Source organism: Danio rerio, chromosome 4, assembly GCF_052040795.2.
Source record: "Danio rerio strain M-AB ecotype USA chromosome 4, GRCz13ab, whole genome shotgun sequence".
NCBI classification, from domain to species: Eukaryota; Metazoa; Chordata; class Actinopteri; order Cypriniformes; family Danionidae; genus Danio; species Danio rerio.
In genome coordinates this window covers 22,620,799-22,640,828 of record NC_141024.2, presented here as the reverse complement: position 1 = coordinate 22,640,828, position 20,030 = coordinate 22,620,799, and the positions used below count along the sequence as shown (strand labels likewise).

At 35.1% G+C, this 20,030-nt stretch overlaps 1 protein-coding gene and 1 long non-coding RNA gene across 29 annotated transcripts in view; both read left to right on the top strand.

Annotated features, from left to right (window-relative positions):
* The window catches only part of ppfia2 (PTPRF interacting protein alpha 2), a 340,251-nt gene that overhangs the window by 220,626 nt on the left and 99,595 nt on the right, over positions 1–20,030 (top strand). The gene's annotated exons all lie outside the window — the stretch shown is intronic.
* LOC147844714 (uncharacterized) lies at positions 10,755–13,938 on the top strand. The gene is made up of 2 exons (XR_015483201.1): positions 10,755–12,981; positions 13,036–13,938. It is a non-coding gene; the product is annotated as an uncharacterized LOC147844714 (long non-coding RNA).

Below are 20,030 nucleotides of genomic sequence, written 5' to 3'. Positions count from 1 at the left end.
AAGTCATTTGGGATGCAATTGCGCACAGTCTAATATTTTACTGAACTGATCCACACCTTTTGACGCTCATACTGTAAGTCCTCGTGCTGCAGATATTAGGAGGTTTGCTGAAGGTGGCAACTGACATGCAGTGAGGGGTTTGTGTTTTTAATAATCTATGATGTTTCTTACTTTCATGAAAAGTAAGGATGATTAATAAATCCATACAAAATAGTCCCTTAAAAGTGACGACGGGTCTTTAGTTTGAGCTTAGGCGCGTTTTGCACTCACACTACAAGCGCACCGCGTCAAAGCACATCCGAACTGTGATCTGGCACACCTCTTTCAACTGAACTGCACCTGGGCCCGATTCGGATACTTTGCTCTTGTCACTCACACTTGTCAAACGAACTGGGAAACAGATAGCCTAGTGTAAGCCCTCATTTTACATTTTAAATTTTTATTTTTACTTTGGTAGGACACACTCTCACAGATTTGAAAGATGCATTGCATAAGTGTTTTTATTACTACCATGCTAGGGTTAGTTTACCCAAAAATGAAAGTCATTTCACTGCCTCGTGTTCTTTTAAACTTTTATGAGTATTTTTCTTTTTTTTTTGTGTTCTTTTTTGGGTGAACCATTCTTTTAAGTAGAATAATTTACTAAGTGCAAACTATGTTTTAAACAACTAGAGTCACCTAGAGTAAGTATAATGCTATCCTACAAGAGTAAATAATCTTCCTTACAAGGAACTTTAGTAGGCTCATTAGAAAGATCTGCAGTAATTTGTTTGGTGTGTTTTATTTTTTACGCTTATTCATTTGTTTGGGAGTGCCTCTGGGGCCACTCTTGGGCCACATTATGGTTTTAGCCATTAAAAGTTACTAGCACAGCATCTCTCATCTCTTGTCAGTGTTCCCCTTGACTTTTGTGGTGTTTATTGTGCAATGCATGTTCTCTATTTTAAGTATGAGAACTAACAGTCTGTATCAATCAGCTTCGTTAGACTCGCTGTCATTAGTGCTTTCATCTCTGCTAATTAATGCACCTTCCATTCTCCAGACCTCAACACGCGGCTGCACCTACTTTGAAGAAGACAGAGCATATGGGTGGCTATTAAAAAAGCAGTTTCCATGGAAACCACAAAATTTGATATTTAGATCTAAATAATCAGCATATAATGAGTGTATATGACTGTAGGGCAGAGGTTGTTGCATGCTGTTGTGTCACCGTTCCTTGGTGTTAAGGAGCTGTTTTGCATACTGTTTACCTTCTGCGCTTCTTTTTGCAAAGGTTGTTTGAGAAGCCATCAGTTGAGGAAACCAGGGAAGGTTTAATCTGACAGTGTGAAGAGCTTTGGACATGATGGTAACTGTGTCAGAAAACAATTATATTTTTACAACAACACAAGATATTTACTGTATGTGCTCTAAAAGTGATTGTGCATGGGTAGCATACTTCTATCTTTAATAATAATGATAATAAAAATACAATAATGATAACTCATGTAGATACAGGTGGCACAGTGTACTATGGCAATTAAACTTATGGAATATCTGAATATTGGTTTCCAAGGTGATGCAGTTGCCGTGGTGTAAATGGCGTATGATGGATGACTAATCGAAATCTCTTTTGGGATAAACACAACACCTTGTTAATGGAGAAGGAGAATATGTTTTATTTTGCCAATTGCATTGTGGTAATTAAGAGAGCTAAATTTAAGAAATGTTCTCTTAATTAAATATCATCATTGAATCTGCCTGAATCAGTTTGTCATCCATATGCAATGTGGTTATCCAGCTGATTAATTATTAGCTTGTTAAACAAGTCAGTAAGATTGTGTTTAAGAAAGAAAAAAGAAAAACAAATTCTGCAGAGATGCATTAAATTGATTTTAAAAAATGCAAAAAATCTATATGATAACAAATGTTGTTGTGGTAAACATTATATTCCTAAATAAAAAAAAAATGAAGTGGCATTGTAATGAGTTAGGGCACAACAGATTTGAGGATCTAAATGCAGTTTATTAAGAGAAATGTCCGGCAGACAATGGCCAAAACAGGGACAGTCAAAAGGATGCAGATAATCCAAAAATCATTAACAGAGTACAGGCAAATGGTCAGGAGGGGTGGCAAATAAGGATGGCTGGTGTGAAACAGATGGTTTAACACACTGTCAAGATCTGGAAGCGCAAGTGTTTTAAAAAACTGCACCAAAGCATGATCCAAAACATTCAGGTCATGTGACTAAGGTAATTTGAGTCAAGTCAAAGTCAGCTTTATTGTCAATTCAACCGCATGCACAGGACATACAGAGAAGTTGCGTTACTTTCAGACTCTACTTTTTGTATTAATATAATATTAATACAAAAAGTAGAATTTAAAAAAGAAATTATAATAAATACAATTATATATAAAATGTAATCTAAAAGTATAAGTCAAAAAATTAAAAATTAGAAACTATACACTTACACTAAAGGGCACATGGCAAGAAGTGCAAACCAGAGTTGTGCATATGTAAAACAGTATATAGTGCAAAAATACAGTATAATATTATACAGTAAATAGTGCAAAAGGCTAGTAAACATGATAATTATTATAAAGTAATAGTGTCTCAATACTTCGAATAACACTTTAAAATACCCAGGTCACGTGACTAAAGTGTTTTGAAACACCAGGTCACGTGACTAAAGCAATTGAAAGCATTGGACATTTCAGAAGCGTTTTGAGGCCTGGCAAATCTGCATTTTACTGACAGCGTCTGAAAAACTCATGTAGCCTAGTGAATTGTGCATGTGCACAGAGTAACTGTACTGCAAATGGCCTGAGTTTGAATGCCGACTCTGATACTCTGAAACTATGACTTGATTCAACAAAACATGTTACACGAACAGAACATTTAAAAACTAACATGTATAGCTGCATCACCCGGCATTCGAACAGATTGTCTCAGCATATTAGCCAGGAACTCTCACTTCTTCACTAAATCACATGAAACCTCAACTGTAATACGTGGGTTTAATACCTCATTCTGCTAAACTGTTTCTTTGCTGAAGAATAAAAAAATTACCACTAGGTGTCACTGTAGAGATGGGTTTCGAAACGTTTTAAAGCTGTGACACATTTGCTTCGACCTTTTCAGTGTTTCATGAAGCCTCACTTTGCCACCACTAGCGGCAAATCGTTGATAACAGTAAAACAAAGCAAAGGTCAAAAACAGGGCAAGATGAGGAAACGCTTCGTAATCCTTGCTTATAGTTTACAAGACTCAGCCAAGAGTGTGTAAATGTGGTGTCTTTATAGTCCTACTAATGAGTCCATCGTGAGCTTTCTTCTGTGTGTGTGTAATCAGAGGGGATAAGGAATTGGTGCTTGAGTTCAAAGACTTCTGGGAGTTGTATTTCAACTAGTGCCCAATATGTTTAGTTTTACAGTGATTTGTAAAACAATAAAATTGTGCCAAAAATATCTCAATGATTATGTTTTTCAGCTCATTTTAAATGAATAGTTTAGTTGCAATCTAAGTGGCCTTAATGATGTCATTTAAAAGAAAAAAAAAACTTTTCAAAAGCAGAGCAATTCACTAAAGACTATTTTTTAAACAATTATATAATATATTATTGGCTATAAAATCAATAGCAAGAAAGTGAGTCACTGTTCATTTCATGTTAGTGATCTGTTTTTGCTCTCCAGGAGGTGCGATTAGCTTTGTAGCGCAGGTAGGTGGTCTGTTTGATCATTTAACTACCAGGAGATGTGAAGTTCACATATACTCCCCGATGAGTCATTTAGAGCTTGATAAACTGCTTGTAACCATTTACTTATTCATACTTGCTTTATTAAAAAAAAAGAAGAAAACTAGAGCTGACATTGTTTGATCGGGACTAGCATTGGCCAGTAATTGCTCAGGGTGACATTTTTATTTTATTTCTGGTGTATTGCTCACGCTGCATCTAATATGAAGCTGGGAGTTCTGTCAATAGAGGCTCTGTGCTGTAATATCAATCAAACTCTTTCATTGCTGAAGTCAAATGTCAAGGCCTCTTAGAAAAAAAAGAGATTTGTCTGATTAATGTGACCTCAGGCATTTGTGATGCATCTTTTGATCAAATGTGACAGTCATTATAGTCCTGTCTCTTGTCCTTGTGGAGTGACATGACCGGGGTGTAAAAACACTTGTTATTTTACTGCTATTTACTATTACTATTTAGGGCAATTTGTATTTTATATCCAGTAATTTAGCAGACACATTTATGCGATATTTAAGTGCAATTAAACAGACTCCATGCACTTGATTACTATTCAGAAGAAAAAAACTGTATTTTACCTTCCTTTTTATATCAGCTTGATTTTGATCATTTTTGCATTTCATATTCTACCATTTTTATGCTCATTAATATAGTAAACATAAGTTAAAATGTGCAACAAATTAAATTGTGTGCATTATCAGCATGTTTTGTATTGTATTATGATTATTAGGGATTTCATATTGGATTATTTTTACTAAAATAGTTTCCATTTGATGAAATTGATGTACAACTGGGACGTTATGAAGGTGTAAAGCGTAGAGGATAGAAGATAAATGTTTTAAACCTGTGCGTTAGCTTCTTGTTTTTTTTAATCATCTTTAACCAAACCTTTTGTGTATATGTTGAGATAATGATTTAGTATGGTGGGCTCCAATTTTTAGTTATTTAATGATTTATATTTATATACAATTTAAATTGTATTGTATCGTTTACTTAAGTACATTTTGGGCCAGGTAGGTGTAATTTTAATGGAGTTGCATTTTCATTCAATATCAATACTTTCAGTATCATTTCTGTTTGTTTTTAGACTCTCTGTGACATACTGTAAATGCTGTAATAACTAAATTCACCTTAAACTTTCAAAGAAAATGCTGAGAAATTGATGCAGATGAGCTGAGTGCGTACATTTATACATATCCATTATGTATTATGTACAATATAATAGTCACGAATTACCAGATATTCCTTTGTGAAATCAAGGAGAATTTTTTTAGTTAGTATCTAGACAGAATGTCATTATCGTTGATCAAGAGAAATTAAATAAAATCTTTGATCATAAAAAAACGACACTGTAAAAAAGTAATGTTTTAATTATGTTAGAAATCTGGCATTTTTGATAGCTTATTAGAGTACATTATTTGAGTTTATTTTATTAAGTCATGCAATGCTATTATGTTACAGTGGTAATTATTTATTTAATGATATTATTTTATTATTTAAAACTATTTGTTATTTATACCAAAGAGTTTATTAAATATATTAACATTGTAATTAAGATCATTAACAAGTATACACTGTAGATGTTATTATACAAAGCTTTTCTTGAAAAAAAACCCTGGAGTTTAACCATATTTTTAGTAAAATTACAAATTAAACAAAAAAATGACTATATATCAATTAGATTTGAGTCATTTTCTGTAATTTATTTCTATATAGTAGCATTTAATCTTTTTTTAATTGAGTTAATATAAACAACAATAATAATATATCATACAGATTTTAAATATAATTGTTTTTACAAATAAAGATGTCCTCTATGTTGTTTGCTTTAGGTGTAACTTAAAGAATCCATTTCAAAACCTATGATTGCAGTGAATATGATGTTCATTTGGCACAGAAATCTCAAGCTCCCAATGGGCCACTTGGCTTCCTCAAGATTCCTGACTAAAGCCAAATCACGAACACATCAGAGTGCTTTAATTACCCATAATGACTTGAGCAGTAATATATCCATACATCTCAGCTTTGTTATGAAGTCAGTGTTGCTCATACACATGCACAAGATTGTTAAAAAACCCTAGATGATTTATTGATGAAATCATGCCCCTCTGAGCAGATGAAGGTAGAAGTTCATAGTCAGAGAAACTGCCATTGACTTCCTGTTGCCCTGCTAACGTTTTTTTATCGAGTAACATGTCACATCATTTTAACCTGACATTTCACCTTCACACAAGCCTCTGTCTTCATTAAAAAACCATTGCGGGGCTTTGCTATGCACTTGGGACTGCTAAAAGTTCAGCTTTTTATTGCTACCACATGGTTGTGTGGTAAAGGGACCAAACACGTCTTGAGTGAGGGCGTTACATCTACAAGGAGAGTTTTTTAGATGGAGTTTTAAGAAGTTTAACAATCCCTTTGCTCTTTAGTCTGACAGAACCATCAATCTAAATCATGGGGGTTGTTTGATGAATCATCTATGCTTGATTCCTTGAAGGAAGAGGTTTTGTTTTGAGAAAAAAGAAATCAGAAAGCGCTTACCTATAGGATTGACTGGCAATTTTTGATTCTTATTTTGTAGCATGGATTTTTGTCTGTAGTAGGTACTGCATGATATTACATTTCCTTAGAACAATAATTGCTAAAGCGAATGTGTTATCACTTCTACACTGTATTATCACAATATAGACTTAAGATGCAAAAATGTTTACTTTAACCAGTATAATAACCAAACAGCTCTTTGTTGTGTTTGAATCGCTTCAGTCACATGAGCGCATTTGATTTTACTTTTGATTTAAGGTTTAATTTGCATTCTCATTTTTCTCATTTTTTCATTCTCATTTTTCATTTTTATCTGTTGATTAATCATATTTACTAAGTCCTCTTGGTAGACACTTTTGTCTAACCATAACAGCTTTAAACTGTTTTAAATCTTATTCAGCTGACCGTACCCATTTTGTTTCCATGGGTGGTTGTAAATTTGTGAATGGTTCTGTATGTATTAAGTGTACTGGTGTCTCTCAAGGCTTAGTTTTAGGCCCTTTACTTTTTAATACTTTAATACAACATGGGCATGTTTGCTTTCATTTTCTTTTTATCCTTTTGTTTTTGTAAATTAATGTTAAATTAAGTGTTATGAACAATACGCCTATACAGAATCCTAACATATTCAATCACTCCTTCAAAATTGTTAAAAATAAATAGCCTATTAAATATTCAAGCATTTGTTGCTGTGCTGAACAATAATGTGAATACGGCAAGCTGAATACTCTCTTAAGGAGTTCTAAAAGTTTAAACAACAAATAATTATTCAGTGTTTTAAAGTGCCAACATTAACACCGTCATGCATATTCATTATCTTGATGTATTGTATCATTGAATACTGGCACATCTAGGCTTTAGTAGTGTAAATGTCCTTGCATATTTCTGTATATTTCTCCTGCTATTTGCATATAGTAGAAAAAGAATTCCTGGCGCCGATGTGTTTGGGTATCGGTTTGTTTGCGACTGTTATGATTGTTTGTATACAGTACCTGAGACGTCTGAGTGTCTGAAGAAGAATGTGATTATGTTTTTCTGGCCCGCAGAGCATCTGCAGGAGGTTAATCCTCTCAAACACAGAAATCTCAGGCCTCAAACCGCAGCACTTCTCTGCCAGCTTTGGACTGGAGATTGAATAGCTGTATAAGCATATGTTGCAGTGCTGGGAAACTGCTTTGAAATGAACTCAAGCCATAGTCCAGCTACCCTTCTGAAAACGTAATTAGCTGCACTACATTTTTTAAATGTTTTAAAATGTAATTTATTCCTGTGACTGCAGAGCAAAACTTTCATCCACCGTTAAATCCAGTCTTCAATGTCACACAATCTTTCAGAAGTCATTATAATATGATTTAGTGCTCTTTTTTTACTTTTAGTAATCACTTTTTAATGCATCTTTGCTGACTTAAAGCATTAGTTTCAAAACAAAAATAAAAAAATACAGACAGAATAAAAAAACTTTCTGAATTTAAACAATATTTAGAATTCAATATTTACTTTTGAAGATACAACCACCAAACTGAGGTCACGCCTTCAAGTCTTGGTATACTACAATAGATCTTTTCTAACTGATCAAGTCTACAATAAATTACTTAGCCTTTCATAAAAGGAGTCATATCTTTCAAACATTAAATCTTATGGATCATTTTGACTTATGTCCACTTGATTTTTGAATTTAGTTATAGCTATATATACCAACATGTTAATTAATGCAACAAGTTATTCATGCTAGCAGCATAGCAATACATCCTTATAATATGTTAACCATAGAGATGTGGCCAAGGGCTGGAATCAGACAATTTTTCACAATACCAGCCCAACCATTGATTGGCCAGTCATCATTTCATCCAGTTTGGTCTGTTAGCAGTGGTGTACGCAGTGCTGTCATAGAGACACCTGCGCTCACACACAGCCACATATAACATGTCATCGCCGCAGATTTTTTTTTTTTGTAGTGTATTGCATTGTGTTCACAATTTGCACCACATTTTGCTCAATAAACGTATTCATAGCTGTCAAATTACCTCCCTTAAATACACAAATTAGAGTAACACAAGTTAAACGGCACGGGACTTCAGTTGTTTAATCTTGTTTCCCTTCGGTCGAAACGACCTCTCTGCTTAATAATGATTAACTGATTAATGTGATTAATTATTTTACAATGTAAACATCTCACAATGTAATTTACAGTCAAACATCTTACAATGTTATTTAAGCCCTATTAAACATTTTCTCTAATAATATTTAACATTTTTGATTCCTGCATAAATTAAAATGAAATTATGCTAGACGTTATCAGTCATAATTGTTTAAAGAGAGAAAAGATCTGTCATGTTGATGTTGATTTTCCAGAGCAAGATAAAACAAAATCAGAAAATAAGTATAAATAAAACAATAATACAAAAATATACATGTTAAATATTGTTAAAAAATGTTTTGTTAGTCTTTGAACTTCCGTGAAATGAGAACAAGATAAAGTTAAAGACAGTGGAAATGATATGTTTGGGTAGAGCTGTCACTGCAGTTTGTGGGAAACTGTTGCTATTTATTTATTTATTATAGTTCTTAGAACAAAAAGCAGAACTAACAGGTCACACTTACCTAGAAATTGAATTTGGTCAAGCAAAATGGCCAAGAAATTTTCAATTTCTAGTAAACCATGTAAGAAATATACTACCAACATCTTAATTAATGTTGGAAACATGTTAGCAACATTAGCCATGTGGTTAAATGTGCTATTTCATGCTAACAGAAAAAAAACATGCTGCTGTAGAAGCATACTAGCAACATGCTAATTAACTTTCACTTGTTCAGATAAAACCCTTAAGGTTTTAAAAAATTATTTAAAAAAATTCTGACCTGACTTTGTCTGGCCAACATCAAAATTAAACATTAAACTACTTAGCTAGTTAAATGATATAACCACGATACAATTAGGTTTTATTACAACTGATTATTACCTTGTGTTTTGGTGCATGATTACTATTTGTATAACCAGAGTTGTTCTACAAATCTCATGGTTAAACTATGGTTAGTGTAAGAAGAATGGTTGATTTGTGGTTAGCATGTTTTAACTACTGTAGAGTGTGTATCTGTAGCAAAACCATAATTAATTCTTGTGCAATTGATTCTAATTGTGAGCTAATTTTTTTGTTATACATATAGAATGGATATATATATTGTCTCTGCATGGCTTTATCCCAGCATCCTCTTGTAAAAAAGCAGACCCAGAAGATGTGTATTTTAGTGAAGGCCTCTTATGGCTGGCCAAGCGTGAATGCTCACCGTGTACTAGCTAATAAACAAAAGTGAGAAAGGAGAGAGAGAAGAAATGCTTCAGTCAAGCTGCATATTTTATTTAAAGATACAGTTCACCCAAAAAGTCACGCACATGATGTTGTTTCTGCATGGAACTCAAAAGTAGATCCAGTTACGAAAGAATCTGAATGCTTCGGCCAAGGGAAAGATTTTTCCTATTGATTTTTCCCTATCGTATGACTTCAGAAGACTTCGATTACTATGCTCAAATCGCATGGGCTAGTTTTATCAGGCTCCTGTGCCAGGAAAATATGCTCTAGACAGAAGCAGATAAAACAGATTAAAGTTAGAACAATGTGGAAATGTGAAGTTACGAAAGAGCACTGGGGTGAGAAAGTGAGCTGCGACGGGATGTGCTGCAAAAACTGCAGGAGAAACCTAAATCTGGAGGGTCTAACTGGAATCCCAGCAGGAAAACAATACCTACGAAAAGCTCTAGAGATGTTCCCGTTGGTGCAGACGTGAATAAACCCTTTCCAAAGACAGAAGATCCAGTTTGAACCTCTAATGATTTTTCTGCTGTCAGAAAAGAAGTTCTGCAAAGCAACTTGAAATCTAGTAAAATGAAAAACAGTGTTAAAAATAACTGGTGAATTAGTGGTTTAATGGACTCCCAAATGGAGGCATCCGTGCTGGTGGGATGTTAAATCCTGCAGAGCTCCAGTCGGGCTTGAAGCATGTCTCAGAAAGTGCTTTGGCATTTGCCATATGTAATCATTAATTTCTTTTCCATTGAGCATGTGCTGATAATCAAAGCTTTCATCACAGATGGGAATAAAGTATTACAGTTTAATGTGCTGATCACCAAAACTATGAGCAGAATTGGTTTATTGCAACAACAACAACAACAAAACATTGTTTTATATGATTTGAAAATCTCAAGTTGGTTGTTTATATTCATGCTTGTTTTCACTAAGGAAGCACCGAAATTAAAATTATGAGCCATAACCAAAACCAAAGTTGGATGCACTTGGTCAAAAAAACTGAAAAAAAAAAATTAAGTGCAGTGCTTCATGTTTGGTGCGAACCCAGCATTAGCTGTAAACCTATACATTTATATGGTTCTCTTTTATTATCTCTTTGACTTTTTGAATAAGCCCTGCCCTCTTTAGTTACTGTTGTTATGCCTGTCAAGCTTTCGTGCCTCACTCGTCTTTTACAATATGTGTGCACCGGTGTCAGACATTGTCAAGGATATAATTAATAATTTTTGGCAAACAGGTGAGATTTCTGAGAAAGCCAGACAAAAAAAGGACTGCAGTATGCATTACAGGGGTATATTCAAAACATAATAGGCAACCGATTAGACAATAATTTAATTAAAATTGAAGCTAGCTTAGCCTAGCCGCCTCATATGCTGATCATTCAGCAGCTTAGTCCATGCACAGCAGGAAAGGTGAAATTTAAAAATAATCTAATAATAACAAATTAAACCGTGATTTCCCTTCTTTTGCCTTTTTTAAGATTAATTGTTGTGCCATAAAATATAGCATTACTAACCGACAAGGAAATACGCATAGACAGTGCTTCTAAATAATTCATTCATTAAAAAAAAAAGCCAGAAAGGGGAAATTGATGGATTTGTGGTGAATATTAGCATCATTTACCCGTAACAATGTACAGTATATCTGTCAGTATGTTTGTGTGCTCTTTATACAGTTTCTATTCTAATTTGCAGTTAAGTAAAATAAATAAATAACTTGAAATCAAAGTATAAATAGCAGAAGTGAACAAATAGATTTTCCCTACCAGCAAATATAAACCGGACACCAAATATTAAAGCAGAGACTAATCCGCTAAAATGTCATCACCAATGACTAAATCTCTTTAAGACGGACAAAACATCAATAAATTGTAACTCTGACAATGAGGGTTATAAATGACTGAAAAACAGCTGCTGAGGAAGAATATTGATCACAAGTACTCAGATTGTGATCACATCTTGGTTTTGTTCTGTTGATATGTAATTTCAATTATTCGTAGCTTAAAACAGATGGAAATATGACTGCTATTAGTATGACTACTATTGCGAGGGCTTAAACAGAGCAGTGCTCGTTATACTGAGCGAAAAAAAAGGCAGCTATAAAACATAAATTGCTTTGCATTTTTGTAGATATTTTTTAGGTTTATATAGATGTGTCAGTTGTTGCCGTCTTTCACTGAATGTGTCTGGAATATCGAAAACAAAACCAACTTAACTCTGCTCTTTTAGTGCCCCTCATTGCTTGTTCCACGCTGGCATTTTACCCCTTTTTTAGGTTTTGGAAAGGAAAAAAAAATTCCACCACTTTGTTCAAACTTTTAGGATACCAGTATCAGATTTGCACAATCTAAATGCACAATGCTTTGGCTTGTTTCTCTTGCTTCAAAGCTTGACAGACGTTCTGCGCATAGCTACGGTTGCTAAGCCATGATTGGTGTGTGGCGGTTTTCTGGTGCGGCTTAGCGAAGGGGGAATTCACATAATGTCAGTTACACATCAATTAAACAACAACTGTGATGTTATCATATACAACAAATATGACATAACTTTACCGCACAAGATTTTTAAACATGTTTTCAGGCACAAACGGATCCTCCCCTGTGCAGGAAGACCTTTAAGAAAATGCCAGAGATTCACAGCATCAGGCATCACACTAATGCAAAGTGAACACTTGCTTCGGGCCCCAGTACTCTCGTCTCTTACCTGTGTTTGTGTGTGTGTGCCAGTGTGGATCTGTCTATCAGTGCACAAATCTGATTTAGCATTGCGCCACTTTGCCTAATAGCGGGCATAACTCTAGGTGGCAAGACTGAGCCTGTCCTGACCTTTAAAACTTTATTGGCTTGTCGCAGTCTGGCAGGACAAAGGCGACTTTTATTTACGGAGTGTCTCGTCTCTTGTGGCGGCCCGCCATTATCAACAGGGAACTTCCCAGTGTGTCATGACGGCCGCAACACTTTATTGCATTAGAACGCCTTTAATTTATGTGAGACTCATGACACAGACCGACTGAGTGCCAATCGCAGTGTATGGGAGAACAAGCTGGGCAAAGCAGATAAGCTCAGAGCGCGACAAGAGGCCGTTAACAGCCAGAAGAAATGTGGATCAGAGTGTATGTCAAATGTACGGATTAAACAACATTGTAAATACCGTCAGAAGTCTTGACGCTTTAATAAATATTGGAGTATAGGCAGGAGTTTGCCAAAAGTCAAACATTTATATCAGTCATCTGTTTTTTTAAGGAAATGAGTTTCAACTTGATAACATGGGCTTGATTTGTAAATATTTAACCATGGCTTCTGTCCACTGTCACATTTACTTGACTTAAGGTGACATTGCAGACAAAAACACTTTTTTCATGAACCTGTTAATTATGAGTGTTTATTTAGTGTATTGTAAAGGAAACTTGGGGTTGTGGGCAATTAAATAAATGTGGTGAAAAACTGTTCCAATAAATAACAAATTAAGAACATAATTTTTCAAAAGAACAGCCCAAGTAGTTTAGCTCCATCATACATGTTTTATTTCTTGATTGATATTTGGAAGACTTTTGCCCACCAAGTGATTTTAATGTGACACAACTAGTGAGGAACATGAGGAACTACATAAAACATGAATCGGGAAGTTTTGTTTTAGGTCAACAATAATAGTAATATTATTAGCTTTAACAGTAACAGTAATAGCTTTCATTATTGTGTGTCACAGTAAGAATGTCTCTTTTATCAGATTAAAATAATTATAAAATCCAACCTTATGACCTCTCACTGCAAATAAAAAACAAAGTTGACTCAACTTAAAAATCTAAGGCATAAAACTTCAGGACATTTTTTGAGTTGACTCAACTTTTAACGCAATTACTGCACTTGACTTGATTTAATTTGAGTAAACTCAAAAATGTCCTAAAGTTTGTTAACTTTTTTTAACAGTGTTCCCGGAAGCTTAAGCTTAGAAGCTTAAATTAGATCAAATAGGCCAGAAATCAAGAAGACAATGATGCATGAGCATTCGGTATGTAAAGATTTATTTATTTTTTTGTTAACCTAATGGTTGCACCACTTGACATTTTACAGTCTTGAAAACAATGTATTGTCAGCATACGATATATAACCATATATTGGAAAATACTATATATATTGCACTATTTAGCATGATAACAACAGGATATGTACTACAGCTGTGCTTCCACTGTCAGACCAGTAGCCTCACATATCTGCTCTGAAAACTGAAATGAATGAAAACTATACAGTAAAACCAAAATGAACGATCTAAATATTTACTCCATACTTATAATCCAACATTGACATATGATAGAATCATTTATTATTTGGTGTCAGTAGTGCATCCTAATCAAATAGATATTCATCATCATTTCACAAAATAAAAAAAATTACAGTAATTTATTTCATTATTTTCATATACTGTTATACTGTACTATACTAAATCTTATTACTTTAAAACCTATTTCGATCCAATGTTGCATCAAACATGCTTTCTATGCAATTTTGGGGCAATTCTATGCTTAACACCATATGCAGATCATTTTTGATAAGACATTTATTCTGCTGCTCTGTTTTACTTACTGCTGCTCCAGAAACTTACTAATGCCCAAGCTTGAGCTTAATTGAGTGCAATTAATAAATGATTAACTGCATGCAGTAGTTGCACTTTAGCTGTTTTCTGTGGTTCAGTAAGGTGTCAGGAATAATTTTACATTTCACTTGGTTTCTTTGGAAGGTAACACATCTTGGGCTTCCTGGCGTGCAGCTTTGTGAAATCAATCGGGCAGCGTTTTTCAACTTAGCTCAGTGTGAGACCCATCTGCGCCTTTCTTTCTTTTTTCAAAACAATTTCTCCGTCTCATTTTTCAATTGAGTCCTTTGTTTTAAAGTAGAACGCAATAAGAAAAGGTGTTGGTGTGGCCTGGCATCAAGAAGCCAGTGAAATAGGCTGAATTTATAGACGGGGCTCAACAGATACTGAGCGACAGAATAAAGTGAGGTGAAAGGTCATCCTGGTGCAAATGGCCATCATTTCACCCTGCTGCTCCTTTCATATAAAAGATAGAATTGCCTCTCCTGAAAAAAATAATAACAAATAAGAGAAAAGTAATGTTTCATACGTTTCATACATAAAAATAATATCTTTTAAACTTTTATTTAATGTTTAAAATGCAAATCCAATTAGATTTACTTTATTTGGATAAAAAAAGCAAGTCTCTCATATAGTATATCTACTGAAAGACAAAGTATTACTTTACAAACTGCATTGTACATAAATCAATGAACATTTTCATATTAGTCAATAATATTACTTTAATTAATTTAAAAACTGAATAAACTTAGATTTACTCAAGTAAATAAACACAATTAATGATGGGCTAAAAATCTATGGAAATCTGCAGAATTCTGCGGGCACAGATTCCGTGTAGGCCTACATCAGGTCCTAGATCAGGGGTCTCAAACTGCCGGCCTGCAACTGACGCCAAAAACATAACAAAATTCGCCCCAACAAAACATTTATTTTTGAATTACTTTCAGTGTTGTGCAGTCGCATATACAGTATACTTGTGATTTTGAACCCCTTACCTACTGGACATTTAAGGTACTGTACTATATATTCGGGTTACTTTCGGTTTCTCGCAGTGCGCGGTTGAGAGTAACGCACATGCAGATTATTTCTGAGCTGTTTTAAACATTCAATATATGACCGAAAGTGCTATATTTTTACTAAAGCACTATTTTTGTAAATATTCAAGGGTCATTTGATTATAATCAGTTTTATACCACCTGTATTTTGTTGTACAAACCCTTCTTTATGGCTTACACATTATGCAGATGGTGTTTACATGATCATTTGACAAAACTCGATTAAAATGGTCTTATTAATAGATTTTTTTTACTCATATGCATATTAATAATTGTATAAAAATGTGCATTAGTAATATTTTACTGCTGGTTAAATTGAACATGTGAATATATCCATGCTTTCCCCCTATTTGTTGTACTTTTACAAAAAAGAATGATATTGGGATGAACAATTGCCAGTAAAGTTAAGCTCTCTGCTGTTCTTACACTATCTGTTAAACTTTAGGTTAAGCAACAATTGATTGGGACATAATAATAATTATTATTTACCTATGTCTATAATGTACCTATTATTAAATTGTAGTATTTTCATATCAATTTCAACTACCCCTTCAATATGTACAACAAGAAACAAAAAGGAGCTTTGATACTCTGGGGAAGAATGTCTAAGTGCATCAATTACATCAGGTTTCCACTTTTTTTGTGTGTGCTTTAGTGTTAAAGTGGCCCTCCTATGAATTGTCAGTCACTGACATGACCCCCCACCAATTTGAGTTTGAGACCCCTGCTCTAGATGGCATATGTATGCAAGTTAATGATAACAACAGTTTTCTTATTTAAACAGGAAATTAATAATTACAAATTAAGTGAGTTCATACCAGATTAAAGCATCTTATCAGTCACTCTATATTTCTTACATGATGTTTTTCTCTCTCACATTAACTTTCCACTGGACTTGAATTTATTGAACTTGCATGGAAAATGTGACAGGTGAATTTCACACGCTCACTGCATTCTGTGTTCTCTGTTCATGCATATCGTGTAACTTGCACTACTCAATGGAAATTTGCCTCTATATATGCATTAGCAATGACTTTGCATATATTCGACTTGTGCAAATACATAAATTTGCAATTGGTGTGAACCAAGCATAACAAACACTGAACACTGAGGACATTTTTAATTCAAGTCAAACAATGCTTTAAACAATGCAGATTGATTCATAGCAGCTTTAGAATATTAAACAAAAAGTAAGAGAATCAATGATGCTTGAACAATAAACCTAAAAAATGAGGCAAGTACAAATACTTCTATAAATGCTCTTCAATGATTTTATTGGCATTAAATCACTGTTATTACTGGATATCAAGTGTGTTCATGGGTGAACAATTGTAGTTTGGCTTCTTTGATCCTAATCAAAAAAAGTATGATTCATTTGCTCCTTAGTATTCGCAAATTAATGCCAATACACCATCAAATCATGAGTTTCTACATGTTTTTGATGCGATACCCATGTTATCTACAATTTTAGGTCATTTCAATGGGCACATTTTGTAAATTCTTGGTGTATGAAATGAATGCAGCACTCTAGCAATGGAAAGTGGCTCTATCAGACATTGACCACAAGATTGAGATATTTTTTCAACAGTCTCCAATATTGTAGCTTTGGACAGGACTGTATTATGTAGTAGCATCAAAAAAAAGTCTGGGACACACATTCTTTCTGACCTGGTTTTGTGGCTAGAAATTACGATTCTGTTCTGCTTTCTATCTGCTCAACATGGTGCAAGCGAGTAGGCAGAGAGGACGAATATCTGCCCGCCGCCGTCAACTAAATTACGTCTCCTATCAGGCCTCAGTCTCTGATTAGCTCCTCTTTGAATGATTTCCAGAAGGATTTCTCAAACGTGGACTGAGCTCTCACTAGTGAAGATCCTAAAATCATTCACGACGGCTGCTTACGCCTGCTTGCTGAGGTGATTTATGGGTACTTACACGGCCATTCGCCCTTTTGTTTTATCGGCCGTATACAGAGACGTTGGCTGTTGTTATCTGATCTGACAGTTATTGTTTTCTGCTTTTGTCCACTTTCAAAGGCAGACTGACTTTAATAGCAGATGCTTATGTTGAGAGGCCATAAGCTCTGTTTCAGAGTATGTATGCTGCATAAGCAGCTGACTTCTGTTAAATCTGCTTCTGAATGGAATGATTTACATAGTCAGCCATTTCCAGTTACCCCTTCCACACGGGAAATGCACTGGAGACTCACAATTAATATTATTCCATGGACTGTTGAAATTCTTGATTGTGATTGGGGGGAAGATGTGCTTTAAAATTATTTCATGCACAAGTAGTTACAGTATAGTCAGTTTTGATCACAATTTGAAATAAATGAACTTACCTTAAGCATTTGTAGTAACCATAGTTACTCAGTGACAGTTTCCGGAGTATTGATTAACGTGTAATCTCCAACATAGGCTCATTCTGAAAAAAAAGCCCTATATGCATTTCTGGAGGTCGCGGATTATGTAGTCAGAAGCTGCATTTTGTCTTTAAAATGAACCCTATGGGGCTGTATGACGTCATCTCTTTTCGCGCATACCAACTGACCGCTTACAACTGTGTCGACTGTCTTTCCCCACTGTTACCAGTTTTTCTAGTTAGCTTGCCATGTCGGCGGACTTGAGATGCAGAGAGGAGTTGACCACGACAACGGGGTTCGAGTCTGGCGAAGAGTGGTTCCAGAAAGCAGGTGAAACAAGAACAATAGCCAAAAAATAAGCAAGCAAATAAAGGGATGAGAATGTGGTCAAATCTTAAAATGTGGTAAAAATCAGGCAAGGGATTTTCTTTTACTCAATTATCTTTTAAAGCACTGCAGTTGGATTTAGGGAAGTGAGTGGGCGGGTCAATAGGTGCTTTTAAAAACACTATTGGTTGGGTTTAGGGAAGGAGAAGGGTGGGTCAGTCAATCAGTCAATCAGTCAGTCGACAGCGGCCTCTGGTGGATTTACGCTAGAACAGCAGGTATGAATGGCACTCACGAGAGAAATTTGACGTCTAAAAAAGCATACACAGTGACCTCTGGTGGATTCCTGAAAACAAAAACTGCAAAAAAAAAACATTGCTCCTGGGACGTATTTGAAGCTGTTCAGAAATGTATGTAGCGGTACGTTTTCAAAATGAGCCTGGGTTGGTAATCTCAAGTACACAGATACGTTCTTCACCAGAAAGCTGAAGATGATCAAACAATTAACAAGTATGCTTAAAATATTAGCAAAGAGGGAGCTACCACGTTACAATGAGCTATTAGATGAATTTAATCATTTACACACACACATAATCTCACTCTTGCATGTTTTTCTCTCTTTGCTTCCATGTGTATTTAAAATCCTTTAATGCATAGCAGTCCATTGATTATAGCTTAATTTTGATATCAATTCATATCAGAGTTTGATCTTAGCAATGTGATCATCTAACAAGTTTAAAATGTAGCACATACTGAATGAATGAATACTTTTTTATCTGGTCAAATTCAATCATTCCAGCTTTTCTTTTTCTAATACCTGCACTGAGCTTTACATTAGAAAAATCATATCAGGAAACACTTTGTACCGAGGGCAGCACGGTAGTGCAGTGGGTAGCACGATGAACTCACAGCAAAAAGGATGCTGGTTCTAGCCCCCACTGGGTCAGTTCTGTGTGGAGTGTGCATGTTCTCCCCATGTTTGCGTGGGTTTCCTCCGTGTGCTCCGGTTTCCCCCACAGTCCAAAAACATGCGGTAAAGGTGAATTGAATAAGTGAAATTGGCTGTAGTGTGGTATGGAACTGTGGTCAAGATCTCCTTGGAACTACATAAGCTAAGCGTTTGTCTGAAAATAACTGCACATTTTATTATGTTGAGAATCAAGCATTCAATTGCCCTGTAGTCTGTGTTATTATATAAATGTGCATGCGCACACTCCCTTCTGCTTTGCTCATCACCACAGAACATATTGCTATTCTAGTTTGAGCGTCCTAAAATGTTTGTCTTGTAAACATATATATATTGTGTTCATAGTTTAACATTTTAAAGATAAGGAAGGGCTTAAATATAAAGGTTCTGTCAAAGAAGCTTGATCAGATGTCTTCTCCTTAAAAGTCAGCAACTTCAGACTCCATTCGTCTTGTTCATTGCTGGTATTCACAGCTGGTTAATGGGTGATGCATGGGCTGACATTTGCAGAATGTGTGTGTGTGTGTGCATGTGTGTGTGTTCTGCTGCCTGACTGCTCCACTAGATTGGTTTTAAATTGAGAACGTGTGACACTCATTACAGGAGGGTGGGGCTGTGTTCTCATTCGCCCTCAGCACTAGTGCCCTGCAATGCTGAGAATGGTATTCTTGAATATCAAATGCAGCACATGTTTATGAATAAGTCAAAGATTTGTTGATTTTTTTCGCCTATTAAAACTTGCAAAACATGCTGCGTGTTTCACAGGGGAAATATAAAGGTCAATGCAAACATCAGACCTTTGTTTTGCATTGGAAATAGACTAAGCTGGTACTGCTTTTCTCTCTTCTTGCCTCCTCTCGCTATCATTGCTCTGTCCTTGTCACCCTTTTGTCTCCTGCCATGAAAGTGAGGTTAGCATGCTGTTTTCTCTGTGGGTGTCTGCTAGAGCATGCTTGGGTTTTCTTCTTAAAAACTGCACCAAACTGGAATAAACTAGCTACTTTTAAGTTCCTCGCAACCTGCTGTTATTCTGATGTTATTCTGATGTTTATTTCTAAATGGATCACAACTAGAACTGATTTGTAAATGTTTTTAATGGCAGAACCTACAGATATAGTGCGTAAATGTTTATGAGTGATTTGTGAGTGATTACAAAAGGCAT